Raw genomic sequence first — 25,270 nt, 5'->3', positions numbered from 1 at the left:
CGCGGTGTCCGCGGGGCCGCCGCCGGCGCCGCGCAGGGTCGGAGGCAACCGCCTGCCCCGACCCTCCTCCGCCCGCTTCGGCCTTATATTTAATACATGCCCTTTCATCTATTATTCAGGCTGCTCTGACTCCAGCTCTGTCTCGCCTCCCATTTACGCCTGCACACCTTTCTCCTTCCCCTTCCCGAAGGGTCAGCCGAGACACTCGCCGAGGGAGGGAGAGAGCTGCTCTGCTGGTTTGGGTCTTGTCTGCTTAAACATTGAACTGGAAAAGATTCCTCCTCTCTGTGGTTTGATAAATAATAAAAGTGATCGTTTCGCCTTCCCCATAAATGACACAGGTAAATTACCCAGCTAGCCACAAAGAAGCATCACATGCCTAGAAGACACTGTAATAAAATGCCAATGTATTACGATATGAGTGACCTCAAAAGTGTGACAAGAAGATGATTATAGTGCATTATATGTAGTGCCTTTTTCAACGTTTTCTGAAGCATGAATGAACCTTCATTTGACTGTGCTTTTATTGCTAGCTTTTCTCAACTTGAACTTACAAGCCGTATGACAGAACTTATCTAATTTAGTATGCCCAGGTACATGGCCACACTGGCTGGTGGTTTTGTTTAAGCCTTCTAAATATATACGTGTAGAAAAAAACAAAGATAAGGTCAGCATTTGACTTTATATGGTGCTATCTAATTTGCATCTTTTCAGTTGATAGCCTTGGTGAGCTAAAGATCCAAGTTCTACCTTGAAGATTTTACATTTTTAGATGCAGGCTCCAACCCTTAGACTCCCATATGTGTCTGCATGTAGGACGCACTGTTAACTGATGGTGGAAGCTACTTGTACCTGTCAGAGGTCAGTAATTTGCATGGCTTGGAATTGTGTGGCACATACTGATAAATGTACATATCCCTGCAAGTCATACGGATGCAGATGCTGTATGTGAACGTTGCACATCCTTTAATCCCGTGATGTGTAAAGATTAAACACACTCAGTTTTGCTGTGCTTTGTATTTGTGTCCCAAGGACTCCTGTTACAGATATACACAGAAAAAAATTGATCCTGGTTTTGATGATATCAAGTAACACTAGAAAAGGGAACTGAATCTAATAATAGTTTAAGAAAAATGTTCATTATGTAATACAGGAAGGATGGCTAGAGCCCCAGCATTGAAAGTCAAGCAAGTGACACGGAGGATCAACCTTACTGCCAAACCTTAGAAAAAAAATTCTATGAGTGAATGAAGTACACAGTTCTTTTATCTTTTAAAATACAAAGCAGAACAACCATTAATAAAGAAGGTAATTAGAACTACTAGCATTCTGTGTAATGCAGTCTGCTTCTGAAATACGGCGTGTTTATGTATGCATTAATAATGCACACATTTTTCCTGACACTAGTCATATCACAGCAGTATGGCATCACAGACGTTTTATAGCCTCATTCTAGTAACATCTCAGGCATATAACATTCTTATTCTAATCACGCCATAGTCATTTCAATGTCACATTGTAGTCACATCACATAGTCTGGTAATAATTATTTAACTTTATTGCTAAGCTGAATAGTTTTCTGTTTGCTCAGGGATGACTTAAACTTGTAGTCACAACCGATTAGCACATGCTCATAAATGAGTTCTTCTCAGGTACACAGGCTAAGACTCATGAAAAGTTAGGAAGAGAAAAAAAATTTCAATGAACTATTGTCCATTGGATTTAAACCAAGCACAGTCACAAGTCGCAATAGTAGCACATTTTTACTGTTTTCTGTAGTAATTTTAGCCAAAGATGTTTACGTGCAGATCTGTCAAGTTAATGTTTATGTGCTTTTAGGTAATCATACATTATTAACCTCATGGAAGGGGCAGGTCTTCAAGCCGTGGTATTTGCACACCGAATTGAGGCCCAGAGTACCAAAGAGGCGAGGACTGTCACAACTGCTTCTAATAATGAGAAAAAAAGAATGGAAAGGGCTGACTTTCTGAGAAGGAGTTGGAATCGCCCAGTGTAGCATTAGCACCACCTCTGAAATGTGAGAAATTGCTCTGAAATACGTCCAGTGTTCTCTTGAGTAGCCATTTTTATCCTCCAGTAGATGTTTATTCCCTCACTCTTATATTTGAGAAAACTGCAGTGTTAGATGTTGCACTCTCCTCCAATGCAGCTCTGTGCCATTATTTATATTGTTTCTTAATAGTCGCCTTTCTTTACGCTGATGTATTAACCTTTTGTCTATATATAAGAACACTGGACTCGTAATCACATCCCAACCTATTGAAATGACTTGCGTATTGTAGCATATTGACTATTCATCCACATCATCGCTTGTTATCTTTGGCTCCGTATTATTATGTATCAAATTCTTTTCCATACCATTTTTGACTCAAATTCTAGCATGCTAGAAACTGACTCCAATTATTCTGTACTAGCTATAGTCAAATTGCACTAAATGGAATTGCTTGCATTGTATCATAGTGGCTATGGGCTCACACAATGCATTATACATGAAACTGATTCACATTATGCTTTGCTAACTAAAGACTTTAATCTTGAAGTGTTGAGCATATAATGCTATCATTCTTCACTGAACTGGCTCTGGTCACTTGATCATTTTGTACCTGGGATTGCCTCTTACAGGCTGTTATTATTAAAGCAAAATGGCTTTTCCTCTTCGGCAGTTCTACTACTTTCTGTGGAGAGCTGATTCATATGCTAATGAATGAGCTTTCTTGTTTCATGCCATAGCACTGCAACACTGGAACCTGACCTATGGTGCACCTATAGGATGTCCCCTTCAGTCCAACACAGTGAAAAATTGCATTACAAAAATCCACTTGTGTGTTCAGACAGCAGATTATGTGCTAGCCATTTAGCAATCCTTAATATTATCCCCAGAAGTCTTGTTTCTGAATGCTGCTTAAATCATTAGCACATATATCCTTAGTCCCATATGCAATAGGAAGTATTCAAGGCCAAATTACTGGTCCTGCTCAGGTCTTTCACGCTGTTCCTGATGATGATGTCCCTGGAAGGAGAAGATATTAGGAGTGTAGCAGGTAAAGAAGTAAAGACTCCCCCTGTAACACATAGTTTTTAATTCGTGAAGTAGTCCACTTCCACGAGGTCAGACATTCATTCTCTTTTAACTGGCACTGACATTGCTGTGTCCTTGACTTGGGCTTTTGCCACAACTCGGTCTCACAGTAACCTCAGGAAACCCACTTCTTACGAGAAGTACTGGGTCAAAAAGTGATGCTTATAATCTGCTGCATTCCTAACCCCAACGTTTCAGGGAGTCAGTGGAGGTGAGATGGGAATGCCATAAAGGCAGGAGCAGCATATGGAGAGGATTGTGGAGCCTGTGTTTTCTGCATATCCTTACAAACATGTTTTTCCTTGCAAGCATAATACTTTTGTCCTGGCTTTATGCACATAATGGTTTGGAATTTAGGAGCTTGCTTCAGAGTTTCCTTCTCTTCTTAGGTAGAAGGATTGGATCTGGAGTTTTTATTTACATAAGTAGTTCAAATGAAGTCAATAAAAATATTTTGGGTAATGTAAACCATACGTAACTACAGCATTTCAAAAAGCCAGGTAATTGAATTATAAATGATATTTATTTAATATACTAATTTTTGTAATTTCAAAGTGATTTTAATTGTTTTTTAGAATGGTTGTGAGAGCTCTAGGAAAAGAAAACTGCTTAAGCAAGCAGTTCAAGACTATATATTAATCTGTACTCTTAAATAAACAATAATAGCTAAGTCAGTTAATGATTAATAATTAATAATTTAAGCCAGTTGAGCTGCTGAGATGGGCCAAGAATTGCAGAATTGAGCCCTTTTAATGTGTCTTTCTTCAGGAAAATAAACTCAGTCCCTGGATAATCAAATCACAAAAGGGGCAGGTGATGACCTTCATTCCGTTTGAATAGCAGAACTAAATTTAACTGAATTTGCCATTTTTTTTTGACTGACAAAGATTGCAAATGTCAGTTCATGGCTCTGAAGGGTCTACAAATGCACAAGCTGAAAACTGGCATTTTGCAGTGCCAGTATTTAATCCCTGTCACTGTACAATACAGCAAGGTGCCCAACTCCCATTAATTATTGCTGTTTGTTTAAAGGTACAGACTAATGTACAGGCTTGAATTGTTTGCTTGAAAGTGTGGGGGGTTTTTTGTCCCTCAGAGGGCTTTAGTAACTATTTACTATAACAATAAAAATCCATTTGGATATAACTGAAAGAGAATAATAAGTGCTGTTTAAAATGCAATTATCGGACCACTTAAAAGAGATGTAATTGCATGTGGCACAAGGAGAAAAAAACGCTTAATTCTTTGCTACACTCATGTCACTTGTTACGATGGAAGTACCTGATGAATCAGAACACAGAAGCAGATTCCAACCAGTGTGATTTTGTGTGAGGTGAAAATATTCCAAAACCTGCAAACAACCTGATGTCTTATTCATGCTTTATTGTTTAAAAAGGGAAAAAAAGAAAAATACAGGAAAAGAAAGGAGGTCTAAAGGTTTTCAGATGAAAAAATGTCTGAAGAAAGCTTTACTGAGGCATTTTCATTTCCATCAAAATGGTAATGTAGATCTGATAGATGGAGTTGTGCTGATGCAATGTTGACAGGATCAGAATGAGACCCAAAACATAGAATGAGACCTCCTTCAGGCATTGTCGTGGTTTACCAGGACAGGCATTAACTTTGTTTTTCTGCTTTCAACTTCTGACCTGCTCCTTACTTGCACAGAAAGTAGAAAACACTCAGTTTAAATCAATATATATACTCACACTAACTTGCATTAGTGAGATTGACATCTTTACATCCGGATTTGAACCTAAATATCTTCTCTTTTTCGGTCCTACTCTGATGTCAGTCATGCCTCACCATTTACAAAAGGTTACTAAGGTAGTAAAACCTGATTAAACCCTATGTCCTCTGGGGAAAAAAACAAAAATCGTTTGACATAGACGTATCTTCATTCTTTAAATTACAGATAGGCAGGCAGACAGATGACTAATTTCTATTTAAAAGCATCATGCTGTCATGATCGCTTCTTCTAATTTCTAATACTTTTGCTTTTCTTAATATTCCAGTTAAACCGAGGCATCTACGGTTTTGAGGTTTTATTTTTGGGGAGTGTGTTCTGGTGGTAGAAATATTACAAAAGCTACACCCTATTATTGAGCACATGATTCCCATCTATTCACTATGCATATGCACGGAAGGAAAGAGCACAGATTCCTCAACCACACCCCTTTTCCTTGCCTCAGTGGCATGGCTGTGATTCTCAAAGACCCTTTGTTCTTCAGGGCTCAAAAGCTGTAAAAGAGAAGGTGTGTGCCTTCGTCCTATGGGCAGCAGTGTTCTGACTGTACATGCCACCATGTTCTGGGGAAGTAATTTTGGCTTTCTGGAGGCTAGTTCCTCTCAGAGCTTCTCTTTATGTGGAAGCCAGAATTCTGCAGAGTGCTCATGCAGAGCTGAGTCTGAAAGAAAGGATTAATCCAAATGAAATTACTCTCATGAAAACAATTTGGGGAAATTACAGGTCTGTGTTTGGTATGTATTCAGAGAATAGGAAACATTACCAAATATCTTTTCAATAATTTGCATTCGGTTCAATTTTCTAAAAATATTTATATTCTAGGCAAGAGGTAAAAAATCTAGATGACCACAATTTGACTTCTCCGTAGATTTTCACGGTTGCATTTAGTGACTTTATTGTCCAGATTCGTTAATAGACAGAAGGTACTCAAGTCTTAAACTAAATAATGTGTTATCGTTTATGTGGTAAGTTATAATGTAAGCAAAGTAAAAATATACAGATAATGGAGCAGTATTTTCTCTTTATTGGAACTTCCTGGGCATTCTTAGTCAGAAAATAGTTTAGGGAAAGAATAAGACTGAGAGTTTCATTGGTTTTCCTTTTTTATTACTAATAAATCACTGCTTCTGCCTCCCATGTTGACAAGCAGCAGATGTTTCAACACAAACTCCATCAAAGTTAGTCATTTTGTCCTTTCTCTTATCAATGTTTCTGTCGCTCTGAGGATGACATGCCTCAGGAAATAAGTAAGCACCTATCTATAGGGGCATCACTCAGTCATGCTTAGACAATTATCACAGCAAAACACACCTCAGACTGATCAATAATTGCTTTCCTTGTCAAATTTCTGGATGTCACAAGCAGCTCCAAAGAAAGGGATCAGACCAGCACAAAGCCTTGTCTAGACAGGTAGATTAGATTGCTTTTAGTCCTAACAGAGGCAGGAGGATGCCTCAGTGGTCCACAGCAAAGCCTAATAAGGCACCCGTTTCCCTTTTACCAGCACCTGGGCTTGGGCAGACTCAGATTGTGTGAACAAGAAAAATCTCTCCCATGGAGGACACCTTAGAATCTGAAAAATGGAACATTAGGAATAGCTTCAAAGTGCCACATTTTTTTCCTGACAAAGTTTGTTCTGACATAGACCAGAAAGTTGTTATTTTCAAATGGATTTACAGGGATCAGTTCTTAGATTCCCTTTCATATCTCCGTCTTTCCCCTTTATCTTTTTAAAGCTTGGATAGACTGAAGGCCTTGTGTCTGATTCGCTTATATCTGTGCTTGCAAACCTCAGGCAACAGGTGATGAGGAGAGGATACTTGTTTCCAAGATAATATTTTGGAAAACAGTAGCTCAAGTTAGTCACAGTTCTCTTTAGACATTCTGTATAGTATGTACCTATGTAACTATTTGTCACTGAAGACAGTAAATTTGTGCAATGGAAAAAGAAAGCAGATTTTCTTGGACTGAAAGCTCAGGTGAAATGTATGTGGTGGTAGGGGAAATCACATGAAGGTGTAATACAAAAATTATACATTTATCTCATTTCTGTAATTGGGAGGTCTTTTACTTTCAGGCATAACAAAGTGTACAATCACTCTAAAACCACTCTTAATACCATACCAGTGAGAAGGAGTAATTACAAAGCCTTTTTTTTCCCTCAATGCTGCAGTGCTGTCAATTCCACAAAACACCTGTGCAATTTAGTAAACTTCATATACTGAATACTAGTCATTTCAAAGGTGAACTTCATCTGTTGTCTGGTTTACATTACTGTTCAGCTGATTCTTGACTGAAAAATATATGGGGTCTTACTGAAGAGGCTTTATTTTCCTAATAGCATGGATGCCAGAGGACTTCAGGATATACAGGGAGAGAGCCAGTTGTATTCAGCACTATAATATGCTTTCCATTACTGATAGAAATAATAATAAAAAATTAATCTGAAAATTATGAAATTCTTATTAACATGATTCCATCTAAGTGAATGGAGAGACTGTCTCTGCTAGCCCTAAAGATACATATATTTTCCGGTTGGTATAGCAAGAATCTGTCTCTCTGCACATACCTATGCTACTATGAGAGAACCAGTGGAGTTGTGAGCCTTCTGTTTTCTTCCCTGTTAAGTATTTGATCTAAGTTTTTGAATGTGAGTGAAAATCCATTCCATTGACAAAAGTGCTTGTCACCCCACTTTGGTCTCTGATGGCTCAATGCCCTATACTTTTTCTATGGAACAACTATCCAGGTATTCCTCAGCCAGACCCATCTGTTACTTAGAAACATTTAATGTAAAATACTATAAGGTGAAGACTTTTGTCAAAGCTCAGCATTCTTTGGCAGTGACACATCTATGACTAGAGAGTAATCTTTCTGTTTTATTTATTTTTTTATTTATTAGTGGATATAGGTTTTCAAACAGCCTACGGAAGTTGAACTTAATGGTTCTCTTTCAGAAGTCCATATGTTTCAGTTCTCCTAAAAGTGGAAAACTAAAAATTTGTCATGAAGCAGAAGCATGCTGTGCCTGAACATGGACTTTAAGGCATATGGAACTCATTTCAAGATCAGGACCTGCATGTCTTAGTATTATTAAGAGGAGGTAACTTTTAAAACCCGGATCCTCCTCACTGAATACAGACATGAGACTCATTTTAATAATTATTTCTTTAATTGCATTCTTCTAGTTAGCATTACAAATGATTATGTCAGTGTTCCCACTTAGCTTAAGGCAGCTCTGATTTAAAGTATACTGTCACAAATTCTGTTCTCATTAACACTGATGCAGCTTGCTCTGTTGTGCAGTAGATCTTGCACAACAGTAGATCTGGAAGACCACTAAGAAGCTATGTGCTTCAAAAACCCAAAGTCTCAAAAAACAGGTCCAAAAAGATCTTAGTTGTCTCAAGTAAGTTATGGACAATATATAGTTATCTACCTCATATTGCAATCCTGAAAGTCTGAACTTTAATGTCATCAAACTGGAGGAAGTCTGTCCACAGCTTGCTTCAATTCACAAAGTTCTGAGAAGCTGAATTTGTACTTTTGTGGCTTTTCAAAAAACTCTTACTCTTGGCCTGTCTAAGCAACACATTTCAAACCCTTACAGGATCTACAAATAAGATGCTTTTCTTCTTTTCACTGGATAAGACAGTACTTGCCCACAAAATCCAGCTTTGTGTAAAACATAGTGAATTTTGTTTTACTCTATTTTTAAGCACAACCATGAAATTTGTGTTTAAGTGATTTTGGTATTCCTTTAGCCCAGAAGACGCTTATTCAGTTTTTGTCTTTATAGACTCAAAATCACAAGTCCTAATTTCTGGAAAAACATCTTAACTGTATCTCCTGATGATGCCATTCATCTTGATAATATGATTAAAGTCCTGCTGCGACAGGTTATGAGTGTGTGTGAATGCTGACTCCCAAACATAGTGGATAAGACTGAAGGGAGAGGATTGGCTTACATTCTTTACTCCATGAAGTTGGAGTATGTCCCTTGTGTGAAACTGTCATTGAAGAAAATTCTCCATACTGTCAGTAAGTCTGACCTTCCAAGAGTAATCAATGAGTTGTAGGTTTTCCGATGGAAGGGTGGTGCATGCTTGAGTCACACTGGACAAATGAAAAAAGCCTCTGGCTCTCCTGCTTCCTCAGAGAACTGTCATGAATTTCTAGTCTGTGATTCAAGTGGTCTTGGTGGTTTGTTTACCATTTCTGAGAGGTCTATAACACGTAATTCAAAAGGATTCCTACTAACAGTTGCTTTCAGTTTCCTAAACAGGGCTCTCTCGTATCTTTAAGAGAATCTGTTGGGAGGTCAAAAATTGAAAAGTTATTCAAAATACTGCTGCAACATCTCTTCATGCAACTACATGCTCTTCATATACTTGTGAATAAATCACCATGGTAGTCACATTCCTTCTTCTCCAGCTGGTTTAAAGGAAAGAGTGGCCTCTCATTCATTTCTGAAAGACAGCACTCTGGAATTCTGCACTCCTCCTGTCTGTTCTAGAGGCAACCAAGGTGCTGCTGTGAGGGATATGCAACTTGAGGATGAACATTTCAATCGCTAAATGACTTCCTGAAGCTTTACCTAACCTAACTCAAGTCCCAAAAAAATTATCCAGACACTTTACAAAATTTTATGTTAAAACTCCCCTTTATGTGCAAGGGGAGTTTCTGTGGGGTTTGGTGTCCTTGATTTTATTTTTTTTTAATCAGAGAAATGTCAGAGAATGGCTCCATTTTCCCAATTAAAAAAAAAAAAAAAATCAGAATTACAGAATAATTAATCCTCCTTGAAGACATTTACATCTAAATAGCAGCAACTGATCTAATGAACTCAAATTTACTATGCTACAATGAATGTAGATCATGGAACAAAGCATATTTGGGAAAAAAATTAATATTTATACAGTGTCATTCTTAAACAAAGACATCCAGAATAATTAAGTATGTGTGTGTATGTAAGAATGAGTTTCTGTAATTAGGAAGCATTCTTTTGGTACATTTTATAGCTTAGGATGCAATGAAAACTATTTAATTGTATTTCAAAGAGCAGTCCTATTTGGTGAACGAAAAGATTTTTTTGCTTAGTTTTACGGATAAATATAGAATCTCTACTTGTTTTCCCTGAAACTGCTGAAATCTTGGCCACTGACGTCAAGAGGGCAGGCTTAGGCTCAAGCAATACTTGTCAAATGTATTTCGTTCAATTTACAGCTATTTCTTCTCAACTGCCGCCCGTCCTCTAAATGCAGTAAACAGCGGCATCTAGAGGCTATTCTTATGTACTGCATGTCAACCCCAAGCCAGCATCTTTTCTGCGAAGGCTTTGACAAGCAAAGTGAAAGCATGAAGCTAGACAGTTGCCATAGTAATATTTTTTATATATATATTACTGAATACTTGGCTTTTGGGACGCTTGAAATCCTAACACACTATCACAACAAAATATTTGAATGCCTTAAGGCTGTTCATTTAATCACAGGCATTTAAAGAAATTAAGCTTAGAAAATCCACTGTTAATGTGAAACCCTGGTTTTAGTTCTGTTAAGGTGACAAATTACCATCATAGAAAATAAGGAAAGAGTTTTTAATATCATGTAGTTTTGACCAATGCATGTTTAAATAGTTGCCATTAGCTATTTGTACTTACTATAACATAATTCAAATTACACTAAGAAATTTATAAAAAGTATTTTTAAAACCTAACTAACCCCAGTATATAATAATTTTTATTTCATCAAACAACTCTATGGAACCTATGGTAGGAAACAATATCTTTGAAATATCTCCTGCTTGTTACAGTTTCATACTATTTTTCAAAAATTTAGATATCTAAGATTGTGTCTAATTTCAGTCATGGGTCTGGCAAGAGTGCAGTCTGTATAGAACTTGAATGCAATGGGTGCATTAGGATGTAACTTATGTGTTTTACAAATGAGCTGCATTAAGAACATACCATTTCTTAATGAGGTTTTAATGTTAATTAAATAAAAAAATGTAATATGAAATAAAATCAAACAAGACATGATACAGGGATTTAATTACAACAAAGTTTTGGTAAAGCTGTCAAGTTAACTACTTAAAGATAAAATCTTTGACAGTGTGATACTGGCTAAAAGCAATCTTCCTTTTATAATTCTGTTTAAATTAAAGTGACCATCCATTTTGAAGGTTGACATCACTTATATCCAACAATAAGCTTACATTTATTAGGGTACATATTATGGGAGTATTGATAGTATTAGAATGGTGACTGAGGTAATTAAAAACTCTACTGCATTCAGTGAATTACTGTCTGACAATGAAGGTTGCAAACACTTGCAGAAATTAAGCTAAAGGAAAGAGGATACCTGTAAATTGACACTTTTCCTATTATAGTGACTCTCTCAAAATTTCATGACAAGGATAGTAGTAACATGATCTTAATTGTAATCAAGTAGAAATAATAACTCTAAAATAATTAGAAATACTGTTTCAAACCCACTTGTGTAATCAAAAGGCCTTACTTTCTCATGTAAGACCAATAGAGCTGATAGTGCACCCAGTTACGAGGGACAAAGGTAGAGGGGATGGAGGAAGCACACATCATCCAGGGCTTCCTCCTGGAGAAACGGAGACCACGACCCCACAGGAGTAGGTGCTTCATTAAGCACGACTCCACTGTATTTGGGTGTTTGCCTGGTAAATGTGTTCAGAAGGAGGAAAAAAATATGTTGATGCAGTTACACAGAACTGTTCTTATTTCATGCACTTTATTTTCAGATGGAGGGGCACTGTGAGACTGACTGCTCCCTGTGCAGAGCTCAAGAGGCAGCATACACAACAGAGGGTAAGTTTCTGCACATTAGTGCTTTTAACATGCTCACTAATGTTTATACATCTCCAGAGGGTTTTGGTGTAGGAAGACAGTTGCTCTAGCAGGGTATCTGGAGGTAAAGTGTGAACTCTAAGGAAAGAAGTGAAAAAAGCAAACAGATGGACTTCCTATCTCGAGATAGCTGGGGAAATGGAAGCGGTCCATGGGAGCATCAAATAGGAAAATGAAATCTCTTGCAGTAGATACTTTTTTTTTTTTGGTTGCAAAGTAATACTTTATACAATTTAGCTGTAGAGATGATACGCATTTAGGAAGCACTAGGTAGCAAAGGATGTAGGAATACTCTGACAAGAAAGGGCTGCAGTCACAAAGGCCAAGACTGAAGCAGAAACAAAGGCAACACCGAGAGAAAGGGTATGAATTAGGAAACAAAAGGAGAAAGAGAGCAGCATCTATGCGAGTTTCTTATAATTAAAACAATATTTTTGATTGGTCATTATACAATCATATTTTTAAGCTTAATTGCAGCATTGATGAGAATATTTACATTTTATACGTGCTCTTATTTGATAGTATTACAGTGAAGTTGTACATTTGTCGAGTTGTCAGTGGTCTAATGCCTTGATCTGTGGTGCCCTTAGCGGGTGATATAGTTCAATGTTAAAAGTACTTGCTGGAGTGTCTCAGACTGTCCCCACCAAATACCTTCAGTGCTTCAAAAAATGGATTCTGTGGAAAGAATCACACAAATACAATTGCTCCAAGTGTGAAATCTCAAAGTAAAATTCTTGGTGTAACTACTTTCCAAAATGTAACTTTTGCTCAAAATTAGTTTTGTTAGCTCATTACAAATGAATATTTGTATTAAAATGGGAAGGGGTGTCCATGAACTATCAGCATGCTAAGTCTCCTATATTATCTGCACTACTATTATATGGAATGTTGAGGTGTTATTTCTCTTCATAGAGAGTTTATTTTTCTGGAGGGCAGCCAGAAATTTCCATTTCCACAAATATAGTTCACTGTTAAAAATACTGTAGGCTTTCATGAATTCATTTTTGGGAGAGACATGGTGCAATTTAAAAAACTGTAGGAAGGAACAACCCTGGCAAATCACATTTTGCTCTGCTACACTTAGTTTTTACTTTCTCGGTAATAGTTAATTACATGCCATATTGAAAATCCTCCTTTGCACTGGCAAACAGTTGAGAAACAGCAGGAGTTTATGAAGCAAATACCTGCCCTTACATACCAATTCATGGAACTGGGAAACTCTCTTACAGACAGCAATATAGATGAGGGTAAAGAAGATTGTGAGAACAAGCTTTAGCTGATGGTGTCAGAGGATTGCTGCTGGAACCGTCTATTAAATGTGGATTCCTGGTATTGGACGAGATAATCACACTGAATTGATAGGATAGCACAGCTCGCAATGGCAGGAATATGTTTGCAGGAAATTTATGTCAAGGTTGCCTTGGAGCTGCCAGCATCATACCAATATAAGATTTCCTTGTCTATAGAGATGCATTTTGTTGCAAACATCTGGAAACATTTCTGGCTGCTGCTGGTCAGTTGCAAACCTACTTGAAACCACTGCCATGTCATACCTAACACTGGGGATCAACAGAAATGCAGGTCTCAATAAAAGAGTAAGGCAGGAAGATACGTTATGGTGAAACATCTATATTAAAAGCTTCATATTCTCAAATGGCAGCTTTGGAAGCAGCTTGTACCTGTTAAAAAAGACCAACCAAACAAACACCACCACCACAAAAACAAAACAAAACCAAACCAAACAAAAAAACCAAAACCAAACCAACAAACCAAACAAACAAACAAAAAAAGAAAACCAACCCAGACTTTAATCTTTTTTTTTTCTTTAAGGAAAGCACCTGAGTTTGATATTGTGTTTTTAGCTTTTGGCAAAGTATGCTGTATTGGGAATACTTTGCACAACCACAGATATGAGAGTGCTTGCATTCCTGCTCTTTAGGTTGTCAATTTTAGAGCATATATGTCCATTAATAATTTTCAAACATTTTAAGTATGGAGATACACATTTAGACCTTGAGGCTTATGCTTGATTTTCAACAATATAAGGAGCTTTGTTTTGTATATGTTCTGTCTTTAGTTAGGTGACGTTCAGACAAGCTGGGGCTGGGTCAGCAGTTGGTTGACATACTCTAGGACGTCTTTGAGTCCTCACTGTTGATCTTGCAGTTAGAGACCTTTCTGGTGTGCTCTGTGATTCCTCTCTAGTCTATGTGCTCAGATTTGTTTTACAAATAAAAAACCAAGTGCAGAGGAAGGAAAAAAAAGTGGAAGTTAATAATTTTCTGCTCTGAAGTTGAGCCTGCAACAGATCCATCCACCCAGAGAGTAATAATAATCTAGAGTGGAAATACTTCAGATTTATATTCCCATATACCAGCGGGATTCTGCTTCCGAACATAAAAGGCTCAAAATTAGTTAATAAATGTCGTGATCTTCTGCATGGGCTCTCTGAAATCTGAATCCTTTACATAGCATGTTATTTGCAGAAAGAAACCCTCATGGAACTTCTCTCCGTATTCACATGGTAAGAAAGCAGGCAACTAAAAGAACTCTGAGAGAGAACAAAAGGACAAAACCAAAGCAAACTAAAAAAAAGTGTTGCTTAGCAATGCATCCTGTACCACTCCAGGGGGATGGTCTTTGTCACAGATATTTACATGTTGTGAGTAGAATTTATTGAAAAGCAGAGAAACATTTGTGCAAAACCAAAACCGGAAGGAAATGGTATATTGCATTTTTCTCTCAGTGCTGTAAAGATCAAATTAGAAGAAAAGACACAAGTAAAAAATACATGTATATGTGTGTTTTTAAAGGGAACTTATTTTGAAAAAAACTGGTTTTTTTTGTTTGGGTTTTTTTACGTTCTCTTTTCTTTTCTACTCCTGCCCTGTTTGTGCCCTTTGGTTCAGTGCACTGAGTGATAGCTCTGTTAGGGTTTATTTTTATCATTGTGACTTTATGCCTATGAAAGCTTCAGAATGATGAAAAAAATGAATATTTAACTTTAGAAAACTGAGTGTTGGAAGAGTGGCATATAAAAAAAATTACAGATCTTAATATTTCTTTTGGTGCTTTCATGACCATTTAAGGAACTGAGGATGTGGAAGAATGAGAAAGATGGAAAAAATCCTTCAACATTGCTCATATTACAGTATTAAATTGCAGGGAGCAGGAAAATAAAAAGACAATAAATTGAGGACATTTCAACATTTACATTACTTACTGTCTCCAAATCTTTTAAGAATTATAATTGAAAAAATCTGTAGTAAGAAAAAAAATCTTTAACAATTGTCTTCGTTCTTTCAAGTGGTTACTTTTCGGGTTTTTTTTGGTTTTGTTTTCTTTTTTTTTCTAGAAAGTCTTACCAGTTTAGACATCTCCTTTTCCCCCCCTTATGGTTGGTATCTTTTCCAGCAGACTGCTACAGACCTCATTCCAGATTGGTGACAGTGTACTTTTTTATCCTTTCCCTTCTGGTGCAGCACATTCAAATGATAAAAAGCCTTATCATGTGAATGTGCTCACTGAGTACATGATACCCACACATCATGCATATTAGTTTTCACATGGATTGATTGGTGCCATGCTTTAGGTTACAGGTTTTGTAGTTTCCTATGAGGTACATTTCTGAGTGCAGCATCCTACACTGTCCAAGGTATATTTCAGAGCTTTTTATAATTCCATTTTATTTTAGCATTTTATCAAGTATAATACATAACATTTTTTATAGCAAATTCTGGCTAGGAACATTTTACAGCATAAACTTGCATATGTATGAAAATATATAGAGATGACAGGGCACGGATGAGGCAGAAGGTAGAGAGTATTTTTAACCTCTAACATTCTCAACACTCGGTGCAAGGCACCATTTATTTTATAGTGGAATTCATACACGTCTTCCAATGATTAAAAAAAATTGAATTTAAGGCACAGAAAGTGTCATATTTTGGCTCTAATATTACAAGGTAGAGACACCTTGCTGTTTGTGCCAGTATAGATAACTATGTTCTTTTATCACCTTAGAAGGAATCCTTCTGAGGGATGAAAATCCTCAGTACCTTCCTGATCTGTTCTTCTTAAACAAGCAAGTTCTCTGCTTCCTGGCTGCACAAGTGAATGACATTTTACTATGTAAGAAATGTGAGAGAAATACACATAGGATTAGTTGCTTGTCCTCCAATAATCTCTTAAATTCTTTTAGCCTTTCCTACCGCTTACCACCGTGTCACAGTGACATGTTAAACAGCCTGAGTTATTTGTTTGTTCACAGTTTCTGCGAGCAGGATGTTTTTCTGAAAGGCTATGCTGGACAGCAAGGTCAAAAGCTGCTGCTTTGTTTTGTCCTGGATTTTGCACCCTCTGAAGGGAGAGAGAGTTGGTGTTATCTCCAAGAGCGAGCTTAGAGGCTTTGCTGGACAACCTTTGGCAAGTGCAGGGTGGAGCAAGCAGGGAGCCTGCAGCTGGCATGCGAGTCAGTGAGAAAGCAGAGAGCACAGACACAGAGGTGACAGAAAGGAAACTTTTTGAGACAGTCAGAGGGAATCTGCTGCAATCCACTGTGAAAACTGCAGGAAGGAGAACAAGGTTAAAAGGAAGGATGGGCACAGTGGATAGGGGAAAAATTTTTTTGCAAAAGGTTTAAGCTGTTTTCCCCAGAAAATCTTCCTTTTCTCTGTTGTAATAGTTACCCTATCCTACCTTCTGACCTAGTCAATGATTATTTTTAACACTAAAAGCCCTATTTTGTGGTTCGATGTAAGGAATTATGTTGGCACACCTACCTCGTATCTCTGGCTGACTCAGTGTCACATCACATTGACCAGCAATTTGCACAATGAACAGCCTCTCAGACACAGGCCAAGAGGAAAAGCTTACCACAATGCCAATCTACATCCAGAAGAACTGAGGTGGAAAAAGTCCTACAGTTTCCCAAAACAGGGAAGGGGATATGAAGGTAACGTTTCTGAACTGGATGTAGGGGAGAGTATTTCTTCTCTAGTGCCAAGTCAGCTGCTGCTGGGAGCTTATTAACCTCTGTGTATGGCCATTGAGGAATGAATTTCTATCAGTTTACAAGGCATAGAAAGTGTTATAAGGCAGAAGATGGAAAAAGACATGATAGGACAAACTGAGAGCAGTCTGAAGGGCACATCTTTTTATTAAGCCTGCCGAACCCTGCCTCCTGTAATAGCAGACTGCAGATCTTTCCAGGTTTTGTAAATAACCTGGTGTTTCTTTTCTCCATTACAGTAAATATACAGCATAAATTTAAGACTGGGCCTTAGACTTTAAGAATCTTATCCCCCCCTTCTCTGGTTTCCCATAGTTGTGTGTTCTCCAGCACAAACACCTTTACTAAGCCTGACATTAGCATAAATTTTATCCAACCATTCGTAATTGCCATTGGAAAGTTAGAAATGTGAATAAAAGTGCAAATAGCCTTGTTAAAGCAAACTGGAGTCAGTCAGTCAGTCGCTGGTCACTAAAATGATGCTGATACAGGAAAGAAAAATACTGCCTTTCAGTAACTTTGCCTCTCCCAAAGTATAACCATTTAGATAATGACTGTGCTAACATTATTCTAAATTGAACAAGACTTCTGTAAACGTTGGAGGAAACCACATGGGAAATTACTGCAGAAACTTAGACAAAAGAGAATCAGGTCCATGGTGATACATCCCTCAGAAAAGTCCGCAAATGGCCTGGGATAAATTATCTATGCATCATCTTACGGTGTATGTCTAGTAATGGTGTCTTCTCTTTTGACTTAGACATCTTTTTTTCCACACCCCCCTCTTTAGCACTGTTTTGTTGGAGATGTGTAGATTTGTAAAGGATTTTTCAGGGAAAAAAATCAGATGAGTACTGAAAGTATGAAGTATTTCTTCTGCTTGAATACAATAAGCGATGGTCTGAGAAGGACTTTTCTCCTGCCTGCCAGAGGACTGAACAGACCATTGCCATGATCTCAGGGGCTGCAGAGAATAGGTAGGTGCAACCAGCACAGGGTTTTCCCTCCAATGAATATGTCAAAAATAATAGTTTCTTTTAGCCAAGTTTTGGATCTTGAATTCAAAAGGGAACATGATGCAAAGTCTTAACAACCCACAGGTTTCCAGGAAGGGAGTTAGGCAGAAAGTGCATAAGTTGACTAGACTGTAAACTGAATTGATGTGTGTATATGTATTCTGGTGGCTTGTGTACATCCCATTTATCATAACCTTGCTTCTTTTTTACATGTATAGTTATCTCATACAATTTTCTTTAATAGAAATTATTTTAAACTTCCATTTTTTTGTAGCTTAGAAAGACCACTTTTATGAAATATTTTGCTGATACATTAAAAATAAATCACTTTTCACACAGTGTTGTTACTAAAGTAAAGCAGTGCAAGTTCAGTTGGATAAAAATGAAGATAAAAAAAAGCAGTATTGAAAACCAAGATAGTCTATGTGATTGTTTCTCAGTATTTTGGATAAGTCTCTCACCTCTGTCAACTGAGCTGTGGTGATGCTTTCACAGATAACATGAAAACATGTTATCACTGAGTAATTTCTGACCTTATTCAAAGAAATGTCTTTTTTTACTTTAGTCATCAAAAAGCTACGTGAGCTGTTGTGCGGCACCCTTGGTGTCAACAGTACTTTGTTGCTGGTGAGCTGAATCTCCAGCACAATAGTAGGTAGCTACTGATCAATAGCAACCGAAGGTGACACGTTTCCAGAAGATGCTGGCTGTGAGCTTCTGAGCCCTCTGGAGTACAAAATTTGGCATGACTCACACCCAGAATCTTAAGCAGCCTGTTTTATCCTGATTCTGTAGTTGTTACTGATCTATGCAACTCTTTCCACAAAGCAGTGTTTGCTTTATGAACATCAAAATGGCAGTTTTAAAGGTAATTATGATCCAAGCAGCAATCACATTCTTCTCCACAGTTCTCTGTGCTTGTTGCCAAAACTATTGTTTCTATCATTAGCTTTATTAGCAATCTAACTTAATTAGCGAAATGACATTTTTTAGTGGCAAGTTCTCCAATACATCTCCACTAACCATTGCATATTTATGTGGATTTTATTCATGTAAATATGCTGGCAGGTGGGCAAAAATGAGATGGATAGGGGACAGAAAAGGAAGCCCAACAGAGAGGCCCTTCCTACCCAAAGTGTTTGACCAATGAGTATGCAAAATGAAAGGACAAGGACTGTTTCCTATGGTGGATTTCATTAAAGTCTTTATTCTTAAGGCACAAGAGCTAATTGCTGTCAAGAGAATTGTGCTAAGGTGGCAAGTGGAAAACTGGTGACGTATGAAGTGAAATCTGATTTCCAGGTGCTCTTGCCTAGGCACAGAGGGAGCATCTGCCAGCTACTGCTTTCCTTTCCCTTACTTGTAAAATAGAAGAGCAACTCCCAGGTGTTTTCCAGACTGTAAGAGTGGCTTCAATCACATACTCCCCCTGGAAATCTTCTTCATAGAGGCAATAAGAAGAACAAGGCTTCACAGGGTTAATTGCATTCCCCTAAGGACAACACAGCATGCACAGTACCACTTAGTATGAGAATGCCAGACATATGATGGTGGATGACCACTACAGGATTTTATTTTATTTAGTGCCAGTGCCATTGCGGTGGCATCGAATGCTTGATAGCTATCAAACGGCTGTTTATATACTTTGCTATGTTACTTCGATGGATATTGTGCCTTGACTTTCATTTTCCTGCACTGCTTTTTAATATAACTTGTAATTCTGTGAACTCAACTGAGATCAGTTTTATGTAAAAGCATCTTCAAGTTCCTTCACTATGTGTTTAACTGTTGCTTCCTTAGACAGAGGGCAACTTTCCTAGATTTTTCTATCTGTATGTGCCTCAGAAAACAGAGTAATGACCCTGTTGTATTTTACTCAGAAAGTAATCAAACCCCCTTGCTGCCAAAAGAAACAGGTGATTTTTCAAAGTCCTGTTAAGCATAAACTGTGTGCAGATCATCCCTGGTGTATTTGTAGGGGTGTGACCAGATGTATATATTCTACCATAGAACCATCTGTTTATCTACTGTCTTGTATAGTATAATATGTTACGATTGAAAACAGATTCACATCTATAGAGGAAATGGAAGTGTAACAGTGAATTTCAGAAGATAAAGTAGGACAAAACAGATCTGCGTATGGACCACCTGGAAGTGTTGCACAGGTCACAGCCCACTTTTTCATGGTTGTGTCATGTGCAGAAAATAAGGGATGGGAAGTCACAACTCAGGTGAATAGTTTGAGGTATCTGTAGTTTGTGGACTGGCCATCCTACGAAAGGACTTTCCTGCAGGCATATAAGAATCCAATTCGCAATATCCAGTCAAGACCTCTCACATCCCAAACACCCATCCAATGTGCTAAAACAATCAACTGAAGGACCAACAGCACCTTAAACTTTAATGCAAGACAGGGACTGAGCAGGGAAGACTGAGGATGCTTCTCTCATGAAGGCTACTTTAATAGAAAATCCTTAATGATCAGATCTTAAATGTTCTAATGCTTTGTCTTGACACTTTGTACCTCATAAATAGTTGAAGAATTCTTCAGTTTTTCAGCTGTTATTGTAATTAGCAAAGCTAAATGACTTTCACTTTTAAATGTGAATCACACCTAACTGCTTAATGTCACTGCCATAAACGTGCTTTATTGACATCTTAAACCCTTTCACTGTAAGAACACCTTTTCTTCCCTTGCATATACCTCTGTTAGTAACAATCACGTATCCCTACCCAAATAAATTGCTCATCAAGCAGCTCTCAGCCTAGCTGAGACAGCTAGTGATCAGTGGTTTTGTAACTAATTTTTCTCATGCCTTTGTTTATGTGTTAAGGGCCTAATTTAGCCTTCCTCTTTTCTAAAACTTTGGCTGTAGTTCACCCTGAAACTTCACAATGTGTTTTGCTGTGTTCAGGGGAATTAAAAAAAAAATAATTGCAGACAATTTATCTCACCTCATAGATTCTTTTCTACTACCAGTGCTGAACAGTCATGTAAATTTAAATTTAAAAACAAAAAAAAAAAAAGAAAAAGGAAAAGAGGAAATCTGCTGCATGTCATCTGTGGGTGATTGCATTTCACTGGTTTTTGAACTCATTCCTTTGTTTGTAAAGGAGATTGGATCCTTTGGCATAAATGAAACACAGATAAAAGTTATTGTTGCTTCCAAATCACATATCTACCTGGTAAAACTCCACTGGTTTTGTCACATTTCAAGAGGATGAATTCAATTTAATACTTTGAGAACCATTAATAACTTGAGAAGGATTTGAAATAAAATCCTTTAGTATTTACAAATACCGTTGCATTGGTCACTGATAAAGAAGAAGGTTTTTCTGAACAGCTGTGACATTTCACCTACCTCTCCATGTGGATGTGAGGCCATCAGAAATGGATACCTTGAATCCGCATCTCTATGTGCCTATGTAACTTACAGTGTAGTAATGTGTTGAATTTCAGATGCTATGCTGGATATCAATGCAGTACAATTTCGTTCTTTTCCAGGTCATTACGGAGGTTTATAAGGATCCAAAGAAGAATCCAAGTACTGCAATATCTAATTTCTGAGATCTCTGCAGACAAATTGTATTTTCTCCATTGTTTCAATGCATGGGGGAAGGGAAGTGTCACAGAAACTTACAAACCAGTCAGGGATTCACATGAAATAGTAAAGCTCTTTGAAAACTAAGGACAGAGAAAGATATCAAACCCTTACTCAAGAAGACAAAGCTATTTCTTTGACACAAGAATTCTTTTATATAAGAGCCTGAGACACCACTTTTGCACACTGCTATGCAAAACGTGACAAATAAAAACTGAACAATTAGAAAGTCTACAGAGAAGTCCTAACTGTTCTAAACATAGGACTAGAGTACTCATCTCAAAGGAGGCCAGGGTTAGAGGTGAGGATTCGGTTCTCAGTCTCTGTCCTAGGAGAATACTAAGATATTGGATAAAGGTGTTTCATGCGATTCTGTTCAAATAGGTAAGAAAGTTGACAATACTGGAAATCCCTGGTGAGGCCATCCCTTTTACAGCCTTACCAGGGTACAAGCACAAAGGAGTACAATAGGATCAGAATGTCTATTATGGAGATCACTGAACAGGGAATAAAGGTCTTCAGTGTCCTGTAGATGTACATGGCAGACCAGTAAGGCTTCTGAGTGACATAGTAAAGCCGCAGTGTCAGTGCTTGGTGTACAAGTCCTTTTGCAGATGTAGCCTAATGTGACAGTGACACACCAAAATATATTTGTAGCAGATCACTAGCATACAGTCTAAATTTGTTGTGAATTCTTCAGCACTGCAGGCTACATTTTTTCTTAAAGTTTCCAAATTCCACAGACCTCCAATGTAAGCTGTTGTCCTGTCATTAATGTTACACGTCAGGGTATGGACAGACTTCTTGTTTTCTAAAAGATGAAAAGGTACTTGTCACAAGAATAAGTATCTGTCTGTGATCCAAGTAGCACTGCAAATAACACTTTCTTATTCTTTTTCTATTTTATCTGTGTTTAAGCAGACTAAAGAAGAAATTTAAAGAATGTAAGAGACTCAGAAGTCCATGTAGCTTGTTGAAAGATCATGAAGAGATATGTAACAATATTTAGGAAATGACTAATACCTTCTGGAACAAAACTTTCCCTTTTAATAAAAGGCATTTCTGTTTTCCTGTTGGATTCCATGAACTGTCAGGAATATGAATAAAAAATATGGAAATATTCTAGAATAAAAGTAAGGCCTATCTTCTTAGATCCATTTATCTTGTCAAAGAGATTTAGCTTTTTTCTTCACCTATGGAATAACAGGATAAACAACAACAAAAAATGATAACCAGAAAGAAACAAATACATAGCAAAATGTGAGCAAGAAAGAATTGCAATGCCTCTACAGAGCCAAATATTTAAATTTTTGAGTGTTTGGGGATCTCTGTGGAATTTGTGAAATAAAGAATTATCGCTCCTGTAAGTTGCAAAATAATTTCTAAATGCCTAAAGAAAACAAATAGAAATTTCTTTAAAGAATAAAACTATTTAAATATTCAATCTGGACAAGTTGTCTCAGTTCATTCCTTTACTGATCAAGCTATATATAGAGGAAATGTCAGTGCTGACATTGTCAATAATCTATATTTATGATGTATTATATTTATTAATATATAAATATAATTTATTATTATTATACTCAAATATTCAGATATTTAAATGGCAAGGAACTATAGGAAACAATGTACCAAATTTGTGTGTCATAAAATGATGCTGTTGAGCTCAGTGAAACTTCCAGGTGTAAAAAGCATCAGAATTTCATTCCATACCTTCGTCTTCAGATATCAGCAGCAGTGAAATTGATTTCTTTTATAATTCTTGGAGGACCCTTCTAGCCATTAGACAGAACTACTGGACAGATCAACAAGAAGCTGCAAATGGGATTTTTCTGAAAATGGAACATAACTGTCAAAACTATTGCTTGTGTTGTAGAACAGATTCTCTCCTGATGTAAAATGACACAATTCCATTGACTGCAATGATGTTACACACAATTTATGCCAGAAGGATACATAGCTCTTTATCCATTTATCTATGAGCTGGTTGCTGTGACTTAATTTCACATGAATTATGTTACTGTTCTTGGTCTGTGCCCTTGCAGCACTTTATTACTTAGAGGGCTAGTTCAGCAGAAATAAATAAATATGTGATTTGCAGTCTCAGCAAACGTCCTAGCCAGGCACAATGGCCTCTCTGCAGTGTTCCAGGCTAATTACCCCCAATTTTCTTCTCTAACCTTCATATGCAATTCAGTCTGTTCTTGTACTATTCTCCTTACTATTTTTCCATCCAGTCCTCATGTTTGGATTTTCTCCAGTGTCAGCAAGTCTTTAACCATCAGCTCTTACGTATTCAAATTCCTTTAGAGAATAACTTCCTCTACAGTGATCATAAGAAACATGTATTACTTTTAAGAAAGTACATTACTTTAGAAAAGAATATGTTTTAAATCTTTCCTTCTTAAGCTCTCACCCTGAAGTTTTGTGTTTGATAGTATACCCCAGCATTTATGGTAACAAATCCTGTCATTATAGTTATGTCTTGTGCTTACTGGTATATCATCATCCAATGTTTTTCTAATTTCACAGTGAAAACCTGTCATCGAATATCATAAGCAGTTTAACTGATACTAATAAAAGTAGGAAGATTTTTAAGCTTATTTTAAGACTGATTGGCAGCAACTTTCTATCCAAAAACTGAATGCAATAGCAGTGAGTTAATGATAAGCATTAATAAATCGTGCTTGAGCTAATTTCTTAGGTACTAAGGACCTTTTGATGATTAGAGAACATGTCTGAAAATTGTTCTGGGCACCTATTTAATGGCCTGTGACTTTGGAAGGCATTAATCCAGAACATCGACTTCATTTTCTCATTAAGTCTTCTACATTATAGGAAGTTGTCTGTGAGGCCTGTTGGATTCAATGGTGGACAGGAAGAATGAAATTAAAGAAACTGTTATGAGTGAAATAAGTAGTTCCGAGCTACTTACTTTGGGGGACACCCACTGAATTTAACAGAATTGGTCTCCACAGTCCAGCTGCATTTCTGCTGAACACTTCAGCCAGGTGTGGAGCCTGAGTCTACTACTTCTGTGTGCTTATTCACTATGAGAGACCATAGACCATTCTGTTGAATACAATAAGTTTGTAAAAAGTAAAAGAAATATTCATGAAAGCCGTGATACCTGTGAAATGGAAATAATGTTGTTGTAGTTGAATTCTTTTATTAAGTCATGTGTAAGAAAAAAAGCACATTTTACATATAAATGGTACTTGTGTTATGTTGAAAGTTAAATTCTAAGCTGTCTACCGTAGATATGTTTTCCAAATATGTCCTTTATCCTTCCTTCCCTTTAGGTTTCTCCTTCTTGCTCTGTTCAACTCCTGCACCAGTCTGGACTGGGGAATTCTGTGCTCAGTTCCTACCTTTTGGATCATAACTCTGTCTTCTTTATTTCACCATTAAAATGACTATAATGTATCCGCCTTGTGGCTTATCTGACCTGGCGTTCTCCTTCTAGTGTCCCCTGTGGACACTTAAAAAGAACCATTATGAAATAAGATTATCACTATGGAAAATTTTACTCCTGGTCTCATTTAGTTAGCGTTGATATAACTTTTGATAAACTCGAACAAAATAGAGTCTTGCATCATCTTTTTCATATTGTATGCAGTTCCAGTGTTCCTAAGGTGCTCCCAAACTCAGAATCATAGTACAATATTATATCTCCTTTAGTCTATATGTTCAAGGTCTTGATAAAGTCTTTTCTTTCTGTCTGTTGTCAATGCATTAGGCCATATACTGTGGGTAGCTTTTTGCAAACATAGTTGGGTTCACCAGAGTTTAAAAATAAATTCTTAGATGACTTGGCCGGGGAAAGATTTTGCAGATGTTTTCCCTATCTAACACAGTTTAAATAAGATGGTTCTATGATATTCTCAATAATATTCTTAGAATATTAACTT

General features: G+C 37.2%; 1 long non-coding RNA gene across 2 annotated transcripts; it reads left to right on the top strand.

Annotated features, from left to right (window-relative positions):
• The first annotated feature begins 44 nt into the window (after window positions 1–44).
• Window positions 45–25,046, top strand: LOC108639435. Of its 2 annotated transcripts, none has more exons than XR_001920482.1 (3): window positions 45–341; window positions 11,622–11,688; window positions 24,662–25,046. It is a non-coding gene; the product is annotated as an uncharacterized LOC108639435 (long non-coding RNA). The 2 variants fall into 2 exon arrangements; XR_001920481.1 differs by lacking the exon at window positions 24,662–25,046 and adding an exon at window positions 21,263–21,682.
• Window positions 25,047–25,270: the final 224 nt, after the last annotated feature.

The sequence above is a fragment of the Manacus vitellinus genome, unplaced genomic scaffold (assembly GCF_001715985.3).
Source record: "Manacus vitellinus isolate BGI_N305 unplaced genomic scaffold, ASM171598v3 scaffold_2_pilon, whole genome shotgun sequence".
Taxonomy (NCBI): domain Eukaryota; kingdom Metazoa; phylum Chordata; class Aves; order Passeriformes; family Pipridae; genus Manacus; species Manacus vitellinus.
Note: the sequence above shows the minus strand (reverse complement) of the source record. Positions and strands in the feature narration are given on the sequence as shown.